The sequence below is a fragment of the Mobula birostris genome, chromosome 6 (assembly GCF_030028105.1).
Source record: "Mobula birostris isolate sMobBir1 chromosome 6, sMobBir1.hap1, whole genome shotgun sequence".
In the NCBI taxonomy this organism is placed as follows: domain Eukaryota; kingdom Metazoa; phylum Chordata; class Chondrichthyes; order Myliobatiformes; family Myliobatidae; genus Mobula; species Mobula birostris.
Genome location: NC_092375.1, coordinates 13,357,526 through 13,376,492, shown reverse-complemented (window position 1 = coordinate 13,376,492; position 18,967 = coordinate 13,357,526).

Below are 18,967 nucleotides of genomic sequence, written 5' to 3'. Positions count from 1 at the left end.
AGATGGGACTAGGTGCAGTGGATGACCAGGACGTCTTCTGTGTCTTGTCCTGCTCTACACGTTCCACGACGCTTGCAGAGACCGCCCTCTTGACCGTTGGACCTTCCATTGGTCTCGTCTGCTCAATCCCCCGGAGTCTGCCTTCACATAAAAGTTGCTGGTGAACGCAGCAGGCCAGGCAGCATCTCCAGGAAGAGGTGCGGTCGACGTTTCAGGCCGAGACCCAGTCACTTTTCCTTCAGTTAGTCCTGACGAAGGGTCTCGGTCTGAAACGTCGACTGCACCTCTTCCTAGAGATGCTGCCTGGCCTGATGTGTTCACCAGCAACTTTTATGTGTGTTGCTTGAATTTCCAGCATCTGCAGAATTCCTGTTGTTTCTGTCTTCACATGCTGTGATAGACAACTCCCTATCTCACTGAGGGATTGAGACCCATCGGCTACCCTCACCTGGTTTAGCCGGCTTGTCGAAGCCGTTGCCCGGGGTGTGGCCGCTGTCGCATGCAAACAGCTATGGGGAGCCACAGGTGAGAGCTGAGTGCCAGGTGGGGACCAAAGGTGGACTAACCGCCTTGAAAAGGATGAGACATGTTCCCCCACCAGAGGTGCTACCCCTCCCTGACACCCCATATACCCCTACTGTACTATCATTACCATTTATGTGCCCTGCTTTATGACGTGGGCGTTCACGGTCTTTCCACGACCACGATTATTCCTGGCAAATTTTTCTACAGAAAAGGTTTGCCATTGCCTTCTTCTGGACAGTGTCTTTACAAGACGGGTGACTTCAGCTATTGTCAATACTCTTCAGTGATTGTCTGCCTGTTGTCAGTGGTCGCAAAACCAGGTCTTGTGATATGCATCAGTTGCTCACACGACCATCTGCCATTTGCTCCCACAGCTTTACATGACCCTGATCGGGGGCACTAAGCAGGTGCTACACCTTGCCTAAGGGTAACCTGCAGTTTAGTGGAGGGAAGGAGCACCTTACACCTCCTTTAGTAGAAACGTATCTCCACACTGGCACCCAACCATGCTGTATTTATATATAAATAGAAGTAACTCTGAAATATTCCAAAAGCTTCTATGTATCTAAAGCAGATACTGATTTCTGGCAGTATTTTGAACTCAGGAAGATGTGTATGAGCCCCAGCAGATCACAAGTGCTGCTGTCAGTTGTTGGGTAAATCATCGAGTCAGCTGAGTAAGAACAAAGAGCCTTAGCAAAATCATTTTCGAAGCTGAAGCTTTTCGTGCTGTCTCTATTTCTGCCTCAGCGTTCCACTGAGATATCTCTAGTTTCTTTCTTCAACCCTTTCCAGTAGGGAAAAGCCCTGTAACTGTCAAACGTCACACCCTGTCAAGTACTGGATGGCTCGGTGTGTACCTGCTAATTGTCAATCCTTCTGTTATAGACTGTAGGAGAAGCACAGTTTCGAGAAGAGAAAGTTTACTGAAGTTAATTGACAGGAAGCGAATATCAACATTGTCATCCCAGCTCACCCCTGGGAGCCACTGATTTGTCCTTCCTGCCAAGAATTTCACACCATCAGCTGGAAGTTCAGATGTCATTACTTCTTGGAGAGAGCCATGACATAAACATGCACTTTCTTCTCATTCAATCCTGCAGTGCGAGATTGTCCCAAGCCCCTCGATGAATCTCTTGATCGCGGAACAATACAGCACCAGTACAGATCCTTCATCTCACCATATCTGTGCCGATCACAATACCAATCAAAACAATCTCACCATAAGACATAAGAGCATAATTAATTAATTTGGCCCATTGAGTCTGCTCCACCATTCCATCATGGCTGATTTATTATCCCTCTCAACCCAATTCTCCCACCTTCGCTCCATAACCTTTGGCACCCTGACTACTCAAAAGCCTATCAACTTCTGCTTTAACTATACCCACTGTTTTAGCCTCCACAGCTGTCTGTGGCAATGAATTCCATAGATCCCCCACCATCTGTTGAAACAAATTCCTCCTCATCTCTGTTCTAAAGGGACGTCTTTCTATCCTGAGGTTGTGTCCTCTGGTCCAGGGCTTATATCCCTCTACATACTACCTGTGCATAAGTCTGTCTAATGCCCAGCTGATGGGCATTCTACCCACATCCATCCACTCAGCCCACCACTAACACACAGACTCCGGAGGTAACACCTTCCAATCCCACCTCCCCTAACAAATTGATGGACAGGGGTAGCAAAAGCGTGGGAACACCTGAAATTTGCCCTCTAAGTCACACACCATCCCCACTCAGAAATACAGTGGATTCCAATAAATTGAGATGTATCTAGACCAATACATTTGGCCCAATTAAGCAGCTTCCCAGTGAGTCGAAGTTCCATGGAAATAGTTCAGAAGGTATAAAAAAGATGAACTACCGTTTAACTGAGTAACAAATTATTTATTTAAATGTAATACAGAACTCTACCAATGCTACTACAGTACCATAAAGCTGAGTATTAGTTCCTAATAGACATTGATGGAGGAATTTATCCAGTGTACGCTGCTGTGTTCTTTTGATTGACTGTAAATGAATAAAATCAGCACAGAGACCTCATGCAGATAATAGACTACATTCATACAATGTTTTTGGTAATTGTATCCTCCGAATCTTCATTTTTATTGTAATATTCAAGATGATGGTCGGTACTTTCAAACTCTTTGTAGTTCCTAACTTGTAGGAGTAGTGAAATCATTTCATTTTCACTCCTGGCTATTTCTGGCATCTCCAAGCCTGAATAATTGAAACTGCAAAACAGCTCTGAATTCTCTTGCTACTTATTTCTCACCAACTATCTGTGTAAAAAAAAAATTACTGCTTTTTGAACACAAGCACACGCAGCTGATGCTATTTAAAAACTGTTCACTCTAAGTATTGTGTAGTGCCCAACAGTCACGCAACTGCACGTGACTGACATTAGTTAGAAACTGTTTGGCAGCAGTCTCCTGCCCCAGTTAAGCAGCATAGTATCCCAAATAAATGTAGCATATCCAGCTATTTTCCTGAGTAGTTTTTGTTCTTTTAGAGTTGTCCCAAATAAGTTGCAGCTGCAATTAACTGATGGCCCAATTCACTGGAAGCAAAGTTTCAATGTGTATCCAACATGTGAAAAAAGTACAAATCATGCAAACAACAAACAGCAAGCAAATAACGCACAGAATATTAAACATAAAACTGTAGAGTCTCTGAAATGGTCCAGGAGTGGTGTGTTAATAGTCATAGTCATACTTTATTGATCCCAGGGGGAAATTGATTTTCGTTACAGTTGCACCATAAATAATAAATAGTAATAGAACCATAAATAGTTAAATAGTAATATGTAAATTATGCCAGTAAATTATGAAATAAGTCCAGGACCAGCCTATCGGCACAGGGTGTCTGACCCTCCAAGGGAGGAGTTGTAAAGTTTGATGGCCACGGGCAGGAATGACTTCCTATGACTCTCTGTGCTGCATCTTGGAGGAATGAGTCTCTGGCTGAATGTACTCCTGTGCCAACCACTACATTATGTAGCAGATGGGAGACATTGACCAAGATGGCATGCAACTTAGACAGCATCCTCTTTTCAGACACCACCGTGAGAGAGTCCAGATCCATCCCCCCAACGTCACTGGCCTTACGCATAAGTTTGTTGATTCTGTTGGTGTCCCCTGCTGCCCCAGCATACAACAGCAAACATGACACCACAGACTCGTAGAACATCATCAGCATCGTCCGGCAGATGTTAAAGGACCTCAGTCTCAGGAGATAGAGATGGCTGCAGGCCTCAGCTGTAGAGCCAGTTCTTTGCTGAAGCACCTCAATCAAGTCATGCAAATTGCAAAAGAGAGCAACCAGAAACACACGGAACATGAAATGCAGAGCCCTCAGCCGCAGGATCCACGATATAACATTGTTCTTTCACTGTCACTGAGTCGAAATCTTGCAGTTCCCTCCCTAGCAGCATTGTGGGTATACCTGCTCCTCAAGGACTGCAGTGGCTCAGAAAGGCAGCTCACCACCACCTCCTCCAGGGAAGCTGAGTAATAAATTGTTGGCTCAGCCTGTGAAGTCCAGTGAATAATGGGAAATGTCTACGTGCCACCCTGAGGTCACTGCTGTGCCGTACTCTGAACCACACCATTTCTTCCAAGGTGCTCCAGGGCACATTCTTCTTCAAGGGTGTACAAGGACCTCCCAGCCTGGGATGTCCAGCCACACCCACAGAATGGCCTTGACTGCCTTTGAGGCTCCACCTATGAACTCACAGGAGCTTATCTATCTGGAGTTATCAATTACCACGTCCAATCTCTGTGGTTTCAAAGGTGACAAAAATACAAGAGAAATTTAAAAGGACAAAGCTAATGTGATCTGTTACACGAAAGAGCTAGAAACTAGAAAGTACAGAAGGGCCACACACCAAACCTATGTCCATAATTTCCTGGTCATCTCTGCATTCTCCTGTACCATGTAACAAAGGCAGAGACCTGCCAGTTATGATTTGCTGGCAAAATGCAGTATTTTACATTATAGTGGATGCTTGGCGACAGCTGTGTAGAGACGGGATTCGTATTCTGGAGATGGAAAGAACAACCAGAAGACAGCAGAAGAGAGCCAGGAGAAATTCAGCCATGGTTGCCACCACCACTACATATACATGTCCCACCTGCAATGGAGCTTGTGGGTCCAGGGTAGGACTGTATAGTCATCAAAGATCTCACCGGTAAAGGAGTGGACGTCGTCAACGGATTTCGATGGACAACCGAAGAGAAGAGAGAGTGGATGCCCAATGGCTTGGGGCAGCATGGTAGCATAGTGGTTAGCACAACACTTTATAGTACCAGTGACCCAGGTTCAATTCCCTCTGCAGCCTGTAAGGAGTCTGTACGTTCTTCCTGTGATGGTGTGGTTTCCTCCAGGAGCTCTGGTTTCCTTCCACAGTCCAAATGTTCAAGACCAGTTACCACCCCACAACCATCAGGCTCTTGAACAAAGAGGATAGCTACACTCACATGAACATCCACTGACACGTTCCCTCAACCAATGAACTCACTTTAAGGACCCTTGTCATCTCAGGTTCTCATTATTTATTGCTATTTATTTATATTTTGATTTACATTCTTTATTGTCTTCTGCACTCTGGTTGCTCTTTCATTGATCCTGATACAGTTACTATCCTGTAGATAATCTGAGTATGCCGGCAAGAAAATGAATTTCAGGATTGTATATGGTGACATATATGTACTTTGATAAGAAAGTTTACTTTGAACTTTGAAGATACACCAGTTGGAAGGTTGATTGGTCATTGTAAATTGTCATGTGATTAGGCTAGGACTGAACCAGGGATAGCCGTGTGGTGCGGCTCGAAGGGCTGAATCTCAATACATAAAACATACATCTGTCTTCAGCTACACTCAGCCTGTGCTACTCCTGGAAACTTTAGGAGCTCTCCAAACTACTGTCACTTCAGCTGCATGCTGTTTCTTTTCTTATTTCTGCTTTGAATATTGACTAGTTTTGATCAATTTTATAATTAGCTCTGTTGGTGAAATACCAAATTGCTCTAAAATCCATGTCATGGTTCAGATGCTTCCTCCCATTGCTCTGAGCTCTGCCTCACTCGAAGGAGGCAGTCTTCCCATTGCTACTCGAAGCCCGTGAGCCGCACTATGTTCGCGCCACCAGCTGGAAGCAGCAGCTCAGACCAAACCAATTGCAGACGCCGGACCTTTGAAATAAAAACTGAAAAATGCTTGGAAATCTCAGCATCCATGGGCAGAGAAACAATTCCAGTTGAAAACCTGTCAAAAGAACTGAGAAAGATAGCAAATTTCAGAAGCATCGTTGAGTATACTGGATGTTCTGGACAGTGCCTTGGGTGCCATTGATTCTCTATCCCTGTTCTGAAGAAGATGGCGGCGTACAGGGCACGCACGGCCACTCCGGTGAATGATATCTGTAATCTGTCAAGTAGAGTACCGTGCACAATTCTGATTTGATGGAGACAGACGTGAGAGTATGGAGGAACATCTGGAGAAACTTCGGAAAGGCCCGCTTCGCTGCCGCTGCTACTGTGTGATCCAGAATCTCCGGAGGAGAAGGCCCTGAATCCTCAGCTTTGCTTATTTTGGCGGCTGGGGCAAGGTCAAAGGTGCTCAGGAGGCTGTATCAGAGGGACTGGTCGGAGGCTCGAAGTTTTTGGATGGACGGACTCAGTGTCGGCTGTTGTCGGGTACTTCCAATGCATCGGCAGTTGTCGGTGCCTGGAGGTTTATGGCAGGGAGTTTCTCCCTTTTGCCGCCTGCTATCGGGGTCTCGGGAGTCGATCAGGATTTTGAGACTTTTTTTTTACCATGCCCATGGTCTGTCCTGATGGTATTGTTTTGCACTGCTGTAACTATATGTTATAATTATGTGGTTCTGTCAGTGTTAGTCTTTGGTTTGTCCTGTTTTTCTGTGATATCACTCTGGAGGAACATTGTATCATTTCTTAATACATGCATGCATTTATAAATGACAATAAACGAGGACTGAGTGTTCTCATAATCTAAAAGAAGTACCCTTGATCTAAAACATTAACTATATAAAACATAAGATAAGATACTGTGGCAGAATTGGGCTATTTGTCCCATCACATTTGGTACATCATTCATTTATATCTGATATTTTTACAGCCCCATTCTCTTGCTTTCTACTTGTAAACCTTAACCCCCTTGCAATCAAGAATCTGTCAATCTCTGACTTTAATGCGCCCAAATACCCGTACAGCTTCTGAGGCAACAACTTTTACAGATTCACCACCCTTAAACCGAAAAAAATCCTCATCTCAGTTCAACCCTTTATACTGAGGCTGTGCCCTCAGATCTTGGACCCTCCCATTCTACTAATGGCAACATCCTCTCTACGTACACTTTAACCATGCCTTTCAGCATTCAGCAGGTTTCAATGACACCCCTCCTTCTCCATTCCCCATCCATCTGAGCTCCATCAAGTACAGGTCCAGAGACATCAAGCACTGTTCATATACCATGCCTTTCACTCCTGGGATCTTTCTTGTGAACCTTTTCTGGATTGCCTCCAAGGCCAGCACATCTCTCCTTAGATCCAGAGCTCACAATATGTCAAATACAGTATGGTGAAAGTTCCAGATGTCGGGGATCATGAGGTGTGTGAAATTATCATTACTAGAGAGAAGGTTCTTGTAAGCTGAAAGGTTTGAAGTCGCCTGGACCAGATGGTGTCCATCCCAGGATTCTGAAAGAGATGGCAGTAGAGATCGTGGAGGCATTAGTAATGATCTTTCAGGAATCACTAGTTTCTGGAATGGTTCTGGAAGATTAGAAACTTGCAAATGTCACTCCACTCTTCAAGAAGGGAGAGAGACAGAAGAAAGGAAACTATAGGCCAGTTATTCTGACAGTGGCTGGTAGTTATTCTGACTTCAGTGGTTGGGAAGATGTTGGAGTATATATATCTGATTTGGGTGATGGAATTGATGGTTCTGTTGCAAAGTTTGAAGACAATATGAAGATAGGTGGAGGGTCACGTAGATTGGAGGAAGTAGAGAAGCTACGGAAGGATGTAGACAGATTAGGAGAACGGGCAAAGAAATGGCAGTTGGAATACAGTGTCGGGAAGTGGATGGTCATGCACTTTGAAAGAAAAAAATAAAGGGTTGACTACTTTCTAAATGGAGAAAAAATACAAAAAATGGAGGTGCCAAGAGACATGGAGCCCTTGTGCAGGATTCCCTCAAGGTTTGAGTCTTAGGTGAGGAAGGCAAGTGCAATGTTAGCATTCCTTTCAAGAGGACTAGAATATAAAAGCAAGGATGTAATGTTAAGGCTTTATAAAGCACTGGTGAGGCCTCACTTGGAGTATTGTGAGCAGGTTTGAGAAACTGAAGAGGGTTCAAAGGAGGTTCACAAAAATGATTCCAGGATTGAATGGCTTGTCATATGAAGAGCATCTGATGGCTCTGGGCCTGTATTCACGAGAGTTCAGAAGAATGGTGGGGAGCCTCATTGAATCCTATCGGATGGTGAAAGGTCTTGATAGAGTGGGTGTACAGAGAATGTTTCCTCATGTGGGAGAGTCTAAGACCAGAAGACAGCCTCAGAATAGAGCGGTGTCCTTTTAGAACAGAGATGAGGAGAAATTTATTTAGCCAGAGAGTGGTGAATCTGTGGAATTCTTTGCCACAGGCAGCTGTAGAGGCCAAGTCTACATATGTTTGAAGCAGAGGTTGATAGATTCTTGATTGGTCAGGACACAAAGGGATATGAGGAGGAAGCAGGAGATTGAGGCTGAGAGGAAAAATTGGATCAACCATGATGAAACGACTTGATGGGTCAAGTGGCCGAATTCTCCTCCTATATCTTACGGTCTTATGGTCTATAATTCCCCCTCCGACTCTTACCAGTGCAGCCTTGCGTTGTATCAAATGCTTATGTAACCACTGTTAACGCATCAATCGGATTCACCTCACCATTCACTGTGAAGATGAAATTCACATTCCTATTCAGATTAGTTTATTGTTTTATACACTGGAGTACGATGAAATTTCTTGCTCTTGTGAGGATTGCAGAGGAACAGTGTACATGGTAATGCTGAAAGCAATAAAGCAATGGGAGCACTGAGCAACAGAATGGAGCAAGGCGTAGCAGTGCAGTAAAAGGAAATCTAAAATACCAAACAAACTGAGAGAGATAGAATTAAGAGTCTGAGAAGGAGGAAGGGGATGTGAAAGAGGTGACTGATTCAGAAGTTTGATAGCTGTGGGGAAGGAAGGAGTGGTTGTTAAATCTGGTCATCATTTATCTCAATGCTTAGGTAGAAAACTTCAGTATTCCAAGTTTTTCATGATTTGCAGGTGGGGTGGAGATCTGTCTCTACCAAAGGAGGAGTAAGGTGCTCCTTCCCTCTGCTAGCCTGCATAACACCTTTGGGCAAGGTGTAGCATCTGATTAGGCCCCCCCCCCCCGCCACGCCCCGATCATGGTCACATGAAGCCGTGGGAGCATTGATCGTGTGGATGTCCAGAGGCTTTTTTCCCAGGGCTGAAATGGCTAAAATGAATTTTAAGGTGCTTGAGGAAGTAGGTACAAGGGGGATGTCTGAGTAAGTTTCTCACACAGAGAGCAGTGGGTGCATGGAATGCACTGCCAGCAACGGTAGTAGAGGCAGATACGATAGGTTTCTTAAGAGGCTCTAAGATAGGTGCAGGGAACTTAGGAAAATAGAAGGCTATGCAGTAAGGAAATTCTAGGCATCTTCTAGAGTAGATTACATGGCCGGCAAAACATTGTGGTCCGAAGGACCTGTAACGTGCTGCAAAATTTCCATGTTCTATGTTCTATGTTTAGGTGGTGGTTGGTTGTATGAGTAGCTGATGCATATCACAAGTCTTGGTTTTGTGACCACTGACGCCAGGCAGACAATCTCCGAGGAGTAAATCACAAACACAAGAAAATCAACAGATGCTGGAAATCAAAAGCAACGCACACAGCACGGTAGAGGAGCTCAGCAGGTCAGGTAGCATCTATGGAAAAGAGAGAACAGTCGACGTTTCATGCCGAGACCCTTTTCCATGACTAAGATGCAAGGGGTAGAGATACTCTGAGAATATTGATGATGGCTGGGGTCACCCCTGTTGCAAAGACACTGCCTAAGGGTCATCAATGCCAAACTACTTCTGTAGAATAATTTGCCAAGTACAATCATGGTCTTAGATAGAGAAAAGAAGAAGCTAGATTAAAGACAGATGGAAGACCATAAAGACAATTTAGCACATAATGATCATGATGATGGTTCATGATTCAAGTTATCGAAATCTTCTTCGAGGATCATCATCATCTTGTCGTGGTGGAGAGGCTTGTAAGTTCATAAGATGCTGAGGGTGGTGCTGCCCAGAGTTTAGTCATCTGGCACTTCACTCCTGGTAGGGTCACCCATGGCAGAAGGTTCTGGGCAAAGTGTGGTCCAACCAAGTCCTCAGTGGTGGAGCTGGCAGAAGATGATGACACATCACAACACCAGTGAAGATGGAGGAAGGCAGCAACAGTGAAGGTTTCCAGTCGTCTTGCGTTTCTGACACCAAACTGTCAAGGACTGAGTGGTGGCTTCCTATGCATCAGCCTCCCCATGTTAAACTAAGTCACGCACAGGTGTTCTCCATTAAGGGATTCATCCTAACTTCCTGGTGTCGTGGATCATGGATCGACCACTACAGCCACCTGAGGACCCACAAATAGACAAGCCCCCCGGATAATACATTCAGTTGGAGTACTTACACTGATTCATCGAAGTATACTGTGAAATGAATCATTTGTGTTAAGAGCTTTCCTTCTGATTCTCCTGATAATTTACTCCATTTCAATATTTTGCTTCTTCCCTGAAAGTTTCTTTCCCCCTTATCTCTGTATCCAAACCTTTTAGAATTTTAAAGATGTTAGATCACCCTTCACGTTTATTTATATGATAGGTAAATAGACCAAATCGTACTCAGTAGCGGGAGCCTCTAACTCCTCAACATGGTCTGGTAATTTGAAAAGGAGAAAATTTCTACAACGGATCTGGTCATCGTTGAAAAGCCTAGCATGTCTTACCTGCTGTGTGGTAACTTCTATTCCACGGAGAATGGTAGGTGCTGGCATGGTAGCATAGCAACAAGTTTAACACTTTACCGTGCCAGCAATTCGAGTTCTGTTCCCGACATTGTCTGAAAGGAGTTTGTACGTTTTTCCTGTGACCGCATGCGTTTCTTCCAGGTTCTCTGGTTAAATCCCACATTTTGAAAACATACAATTAGTAGGGGTTAGTAAATTTTGGCCAGGCTATGTTGGCACCGGAAGCTTTGCAACACTCACGGGCTGACCCAGCACATATTTAGTCTGTGTTGGCTGTTGACACAAACGACACATTTCACTGTACATGTGGCAAATAAAACTAATCTCTAATCTGGAATGCACTGCCAAGGGAAGTGCTGATAGTGACATGATAGTGATACGCAAGAGACATTTGGATAAACACATAACCATGCAGGAAATAAAAGGAAATGGAGCGATGCTCAAAAAGGCATCATCCATTATCAAGGACACCTATCATCCCGGGCATGCTCCCTTCTCATTGCTACCATCAGGAACAGCTCCTTCCCCTTTGCCATCAGACAATGAATCCATGAACACTACCTCCCTACTTTCTTATTTTTATTTTTGAAGAACTTATTTAATTTAACTATTGTGTGTGGATATACAGTGTGTATATATATATATATATATATATATATATATATATATATATATTTACTGTTATTTGCATTCTTCTATTATTATGTATTGCATTGTACTGTTGCCACAAAGTTAACAAATTTAGTGACATATGCTGGTGATATTAAACCTGATTCTGATTCTGAAATGGATCATGTGTAGGCAGATGGGATTAGTTTAATTTCAAGTCATGGTCATCGCCTGTGTTATACTGTCCTTTGCCAGGTATATTTAATTAGCTAAATTTTAATTCTCTGCCATGAAGAAGGGAATTTAATTAGCATCTCTGGCCCATTGATCCTCATCTTTGGATGACTAGCCCATTTTACATAACAATGCCTCAACTCTTTTTTTTGTCTCAGCTCAAGAGGCAGCCCTTGGTATGGTAACTGATTTGAAGCGAGCTGAGGTTTTATGAGGCATTGATCAGGTCACACTGGTAGTATTGTGTGCAGTTTTAGGCCAATTATTGAAGAAAGAAGGTGTTGGAATTGGGGATAGTCCAGAGGAGGTTCACAAGAATGATCCCACCAATGAAATGGTTAACATATGAGGAGCATTTGGTGTCTCTGGACCTGTACTCATTGGAGTTCAGAAGAATGACAGAATATCTCATTGAAATCTACAAAATATTGAAGGACCTAGACAGAGTATGGAGAGGATGTTTCCTATAGTGGGAGAGTCTCGGACCAGAGAGCACAGAATGGATGTCGGGGCGGGGGGGGGGGGGGGTGGAATGCCTATCAAGTGGGGATTAGACAGACACATGAACAGACAGGGAGTAGAGAAATATGTCTAGGACCAGAGGGCACAACCTCAAGATAGAAGGATGTCCCCTTTAGAACAAAGATAAGGAGGAATTTCTTTAGCTAGATGGTGATGAACCTTTCGAATTCATTGCTGCAGATGGCTATGAAGGCCAAATCATTGGGAATTTTTAAAGTGGAGGGCGATAGGTTCTTGATAAGTCAGGATATCAAGGTTACAGGGAGAAGGCAGGACAATGGGGTTGAGAAGGATAATGAATCTTCCATGATGGCATAGCAGAGCAGACTTGATGGACTAAATAGCCTAATACTTTCCTTATGGAGTCTTATGGAGAGGTCACACTACTATGAAAAAGGAGACCAGAGTAACATAACCTCATAGATAATCCTGTCTGCTACCTCTTACCTGCATCACCCTGACAAAGCCATACAGAACGCAACAATATTCTTATTTGCAAGTTTGAAACTGAGTAACATTCCAACTGGTACAATGTAAAACACAACAAATAATAATAGTAGAATTTGTTTGAAAAAGCTAGAAAGGAATTTCATGGGATTAAATACCAAGAAATATTCTAGATCTGGGAAGCTTGTTGGGAATGAAGGGAAAATCAGATGGGATTCATATAATTGGGTCGGCATGTACTCAGTGGGTTGAATGGCCTCTTTATATACTGTGTGACTGTGTTGCTACAGACTCTTCTCTCCATCAGTCTTACACAAGTCATAGAGTCATAGAGCGCTACGGCATGGAAAATGGCCCTTTGGCCCATCTAGTCTGTGCTGATCAGTTATTCTGCCCTTCAATCCTCACCTCCCATCCATCCTCTCCTATCCATGTACTGATCCAGACTTCCCTTGAGTGCTGCAATGAAAAATCCACATCACCCACTTCTGCAGATCGTTCTACACTTGTGCCACCCTCTGAATGTAGAAGCTCCCCCTTAAACATTTCACCTTTCACCCTTAGCCCATGACCTCTAGTTCTAGTCTCACCAACCTCAGTGGAAAGAGACAGCTCACATTTACCCAATCTATACCCCTCATAATTTTGTATACCCCTAACAAATCTCTCCTCAGTCTCCTATGCTCCAGAGAGTAAAGTCCTAACCTATTCAACCTTTCCCTACAACTTAGGTCCTCAAGTCCCAGCAACATCTTTGTAACTTTTCTCTGCACTCTTTCAGTCTTATCAATAGCTTTCCAGTAGGTAGATGACCAGAACTGCTCACAGTACTCCACATTTCGACTCATGAGCATCTTAACTCTTAGCTGTGACTGTGACCTCAATTCCTATTTTATTAATTCTAAGTCCATTTCTGGACGCAGCTGAAGCTGGTGATGAAATGATGCCATTGTCCTGGCTGAACCTGTCTGAAGTTTCCCTGTAATTTCCCAAGGTTCGTCCCCCTCCCTGGAACCCTCTATACAGTACCAAAGAGTCACGCCCATTCAATTTCAAGGTCAGTTTATTGCCACTCAACTGTATCCATGTATACCACTAAATAAAACAATGCTCCTCTGGCCCAAGGTGCACAACACAGCGCGAAGAACTCACACACAACACATAAATTAATATTATCACGAATAAATATACAAGTAATTAAATAATACATTGCCAATTAATTATCCCTTCCTTTGTTATAGCCCTTTTGGTGTGCAGTTTATTCCATATATGTTCATGCATCACTTAATCCAGTTAGTCCAATGTCATTCATTTTCACTGAAAGGTTATTAGGATAGAGAAGAGCTTTGAACTTATCAGTACTCAGAGAAGAGCTTCTTACTTACTGGAATTCCATAGACAGTTGTCGTCGAAGTCTGTGTGGATAAAACAGGTTAACTAACTCTAAATGTGCCCTTGCTTTAATCTTGTTTGTGGAAAGAGGTATCTCTTGCTGATTTTCTAGCTTGAAGACTGGTTCCTAAAAGAAAGCAACACATACAAAATTCTGGAGGAGCTCAGGAGGTCTGGCATCATCAATGGAAAAGATGCTGTCCTAGTATAGGTCTGATTTTTTTTGTGTGATCTAAATTTTGCTCAGTTGTTTTTATCTGGAGTTAAAATACAGTACGGTACTTGCACACAAATTATACGCCTACTTGGTGTAGTCTTTCAGTGATTCTATTATGGTTATTGGATTTATTGAGTCTTAGGGATATATATAGTGACATATATGTACTTTGATAATATATTTTATTTGAAACTTTGAAATGTGCTTCTTCCTGTTGAGGCAGAAATGTGCAACTCTGCCACCTATTGACCACTTTTGGCAACTGTACTGTGACTTGTTTACATAGAAAATATCCATTGTAGCCATAACGAATTACGAGAGGTTTATTGGTGTCATTCCAATGAGACCCAAACTTATTTTTGTCATAAAGATCACCATGAAGTGATTGCAGCTATTGATAACTACTGATTTATTTTTCTTTAATTGGTCGCAGAGTATCATTTATATGTTGGGCAAACAAAGTGACTAGATATAAATTTTATCTGAATTTGTGATTTGTGGATGTGGTTGGGGAGGGATGGTAGCAGTGGGGTGGTTGTGGGAAGTTGTGGAGAATCAACTGATTATGAGAGACATAGATAGATACCATCTTTTTCAGGGTTGAAATGTCTAATACCAGAGGGTATGCATTTAAGGTGAAAGTGGGCAATTTCAAAGGAGAGGCAAGGGAGGGTCAAGTTTTTTTACACAGAGAGTGCTGGGTGTCTGGAAGGTGCTGGCTGGGGTAGTTGTAGAAGCAGATTCATTAGAGACTTTTAAGAGATGTTTAGATAGGGACATGATTGTGAGGAAATGAAAGGATATTGCATTGGCAGAGGGATTAGTTTAGTTGGCCATTTGATTACAAATTTAATTGGATCAGCACCACATTGTGGGCTGAAGGGCCTGTTCCTAAACTGTCCTGTCTTCTTTTCCATGTTCTGTGAAGGAACCATTTATCTGAGAGAGTTCAAACTCTGGGGAAAGGTATTTGGATAGAAAGGCACTGAGAGATGTGGGTTTAATGCAGCAAATGGGATTTGTGTAGACAGGCAACAAGCTGTGCAATGGGCCTGTGTCTATACTATACACCCTATGGCACGATGCCTCTGACTGTAGGATCCCTAGAACTGAAGCAGACTAACAGAGTCAGACAACACAGAAATCAGCCTTTAGGCGGCCCATCGAGTCCATACCGACCATAAAGTACAGGATTGCACTCATTCTATTTTATTCTTTCCACATTTCAATGAATGTTGTGCCAACTCCTTCACCTACTCCAAAATCAATCTAACCCTTCCCTCCCAAATAGCCCTCCATTTTTCTTTCATCAATGTACCTATCTAAGAGTCTCTTAAATGCCCTGGGAAGTCTCCTGTCCTGACTAAAAAACTTCAAAGTTCATTAATAAGTATTGTGACGCTCTGGGGGGGTGGGGTCGAGAGCCCACCCCAGCGTTCCTAATGACCAGCGCTATTTATTGTTCTTGTTTTAAGATGCTTTTGTGGGATTATGTTGGGATGTTCAAGTTCATTTGTTGTTACCTCCTAGCTTGGTTTATACAGTTATTTGCTTGTATGTTTATGGGTCAGCCTGATTGTAGATAGGGTGTGTAATTATCACCTCCCCTGCCTGTATGTGACTGAGTGGGTTCTCTCCCCAGGTCATAGTAGGGGAGTAGAACAAAGAAATACAATAGAGTCGCTGAAAAGCTACACACTAACCCAAACTGACTAACAACCAATGTGCCAGGGAAGACAAACTGTTCAAATATAAAAATGGAAACATAATAATAATATTAATAAAACATATATTAATAAAACTGAGAATAATGCTAAAATAATACTGAAAGTAATAAATAATTTGGGACACGCATTCAACAGTTGTACAGCTCCTATATGAAGCAATCCTACCTGCTCTCTCTTGTGTATCTAAAATTTAATCTGCCTTAGATAAATGGGTGGTTCACGGTCAGCATGGAATTGATATGGCTGAAGGGTCTGTTTCTATTTCGCCAAGACTCTATAATTTATTTTAAGACTAACCCTTAGTTCTAGACATCTCGTCAAGTTCATGTTCGTGTTTAATTATCTTTCGACCATGCCTGAATATACACAAGTGAAATAGCATTCCTCTGGGGCCAAGGTCATAGTCATACTTTATTGATCCCGGGGGAAATTGGTTTACGTTACAGTTGCTCCATAAATAATTAAATAGTAATATGTAAATTATGCCAGGAAATAAGTCCAGGACCAGCCAATTGGCTCAGGGTGTCTGACCCTCCAAGGGAGGAGTTGTAAGGTTTGATGGCCACAGGCAGGAATGACTTCCTATGACGCTCTGTGTTGCACCTCGTTGGAATGAGTCTATGGCTGAATGTGCCCAACCAGTACATTATGTAGTGGATGGGAGACATTGTCCAAGATGGCATGCAACTTGGACAGCATCCTCTTTTCAGACACCACCGTGAGAGAGTCCAGTTCCACCCCCACAACATCACTGGCCAAAACACATTGGTGCAAGGTGCAAAACACATTGCCAACAGCACACAGCACACTGCACATAGCACATAGCACAAATAGCGCATATGTACGATTTCAGAAAACCAAACAGTTACAAAGAGTGTCATGGCTGCAGAATTGATGGTAGGTTGTCCTGGTCCTGCTTGTTCTTCCTGCAAGCAAACATCATGTGAACTCTGGAGGCAGTACCCATGGGAGAGGCCAGCCACCAACCCAGGTACGGATCCCAGTACACTCTGCAGAAGCTCTTCCGCACTGGCTCAGGACCTCCTCTCCTGGTGGGCTGCAACAGCCGATCCCATGGTCTCAGCCTGGTCCTTGCCACAACCAAGGCGAATCAGCCCCGTTGCAGTCGGTCCGTCGGTCTTGCCAGTGAAACAGTGAACCGGACTTTTCAGTATTCTGAGTTACCAATGTCCAAAAGGGACTTGCAATCATAGTAAAAACATCGAAGACTTGTGCACTGCACTCTGTCCGATGGTGCACACCAAGCCCTGGCGACAACACAATAATGGTACACAATAATTCCAGCTCCATCTCTATTGAGCAACTCACTGATGGGATAGTTCTGCAGTACTTAATGTCTTTAGTATCCGGCAGTAACTTGCAATCGTAAAAAAAGACATACAAGATGAACAAATACACTTTTGATTGAACTCGAGTGGTTGCTATGTCTGAGTGCGCCACCATCTTACCAGATCTATCCTGCATCCACCCTGTTACGTAGACATCACGGCCAAGAAAGATCAACACACCTCCACTTCCTCAGAAAGCTAAAGAAACTTGACATGTTCCCGTTGACCTTTACCAATTTTTACCAATGCAACACAGAAAGCATCCTGTCTCAATGCATAATGGCTTGGTATGGCAACTGCTCTGTATGTGATCGTAAGGAATTGCAAGGAGTTATGAAAACAGCTCAGTGCATCAAAAAAAAACAGCCTCCCCTCCATGGACTTTATCTACTTCTCACTGCTTCAGTAAGGCAGCCAATATTGCCACAGTCATGTAGCAATTAGTGTGACGCTGTTACAGCTCGTGGTATCGGAGTTCAGAGTTCAAATCCAGCGTCCTCTGTAAGGAGTCTCTGTACATCCTCCCCATGGAATGCATGGGTTTTCACTGGGTCTCCCATATTCCTCCCACAATATAAAAATGTACCGGGCAGGTTAATTAATCATTGTAAATTGTCACACGATTAGGTTAGGGTTAAATTGGGATCGTTAGGGGCTGCTGGGCGGTGCAACTTGCAGGGCCAGAAGGGGCTATTCTATGCTGTATCTCTAAATATAAACAAACAAACAAATAAATAAATAAACAAACAAACATAATCAGAGATCACACTCACCCTAGGTGTTCTGTCTTCTCCCCTGTCTCGCTGGGCAGAGATACAAAAACCTGAAAGCAGGGACCACCACACTCAAGGACAGCTTCTTACCCCACTGTTATAAAATGAGTACAATAAGATAGACTCTTGATGTCACTATCTACCTCATTATTAATACGTTAAAAATAGTTACCATTCCCCAACCAGAAGGCTCTTGGACCAGAAGGGATAACGTCACTCAGCTTCAGCCACACCTATTGACAAACTTTCAAAGCGTCTTCAGCTCATGACATCAATATTTATTCCTTATTATGATTATTATTATTATTCTGTATTGTTTTCTTGTATTTGCAGTTTGTTGTCTTTTGCATATTGGATGTTTTTTTGAGTGGTTTTTCATTGATTCTAGCTTGCTTCCTGTACTTACTGTGAATACCCACAAGAAGTTGAATCTCAGGGAAGGACTTTGTGACATATATGCACTTGGATCATAAGTTTACTTCGAACTTTGAACTTTTGAATTTATTGTTTCCCTGCACTGCACTTTCTCTGTCAGTTTTCTTCATTGTTATTGCTTTGTCTTGGTTGGTCTCAGTGCACTGTGTAATTATCTGTCCTGTATGAACAGTAGGCAAGACAAACTTTTCACTAGATCTCAATAATAAACCAATCTCTATTCTAATTCATACACTCGAAGAATATTTTACGATGCATATTTTATTCCAATAATTCTTAATTCTGTTTGCTTTATTGTAATTAAAACATTTTCCTAATAGCAGACAGCATCCTGGTCAACAGTCGCTAATGTTTTATGTCAGGCAGCGTTCCCTCCTGGTCTTTATGTATCATGTCTCCTGCGATTTGGATAGTTATATTTTTAATGACTTGTGTTGCTACGTGAGAAACTCTCTCTCCAAATCCCAATTCTCCTTGGCTGCACCATCCCAGAGACACTTGGACTGTAATTACTACTGTTACATTTTTAATCAAACTGTTCCTGCTCACCATTTCTGTCATTATATTTCATTGTTATCCTGTTACAGCTTGGCTCTAGTCTCCACTCACTGAGGGAGAGGAGTGCCCTTGTGTGTTGCTTGGA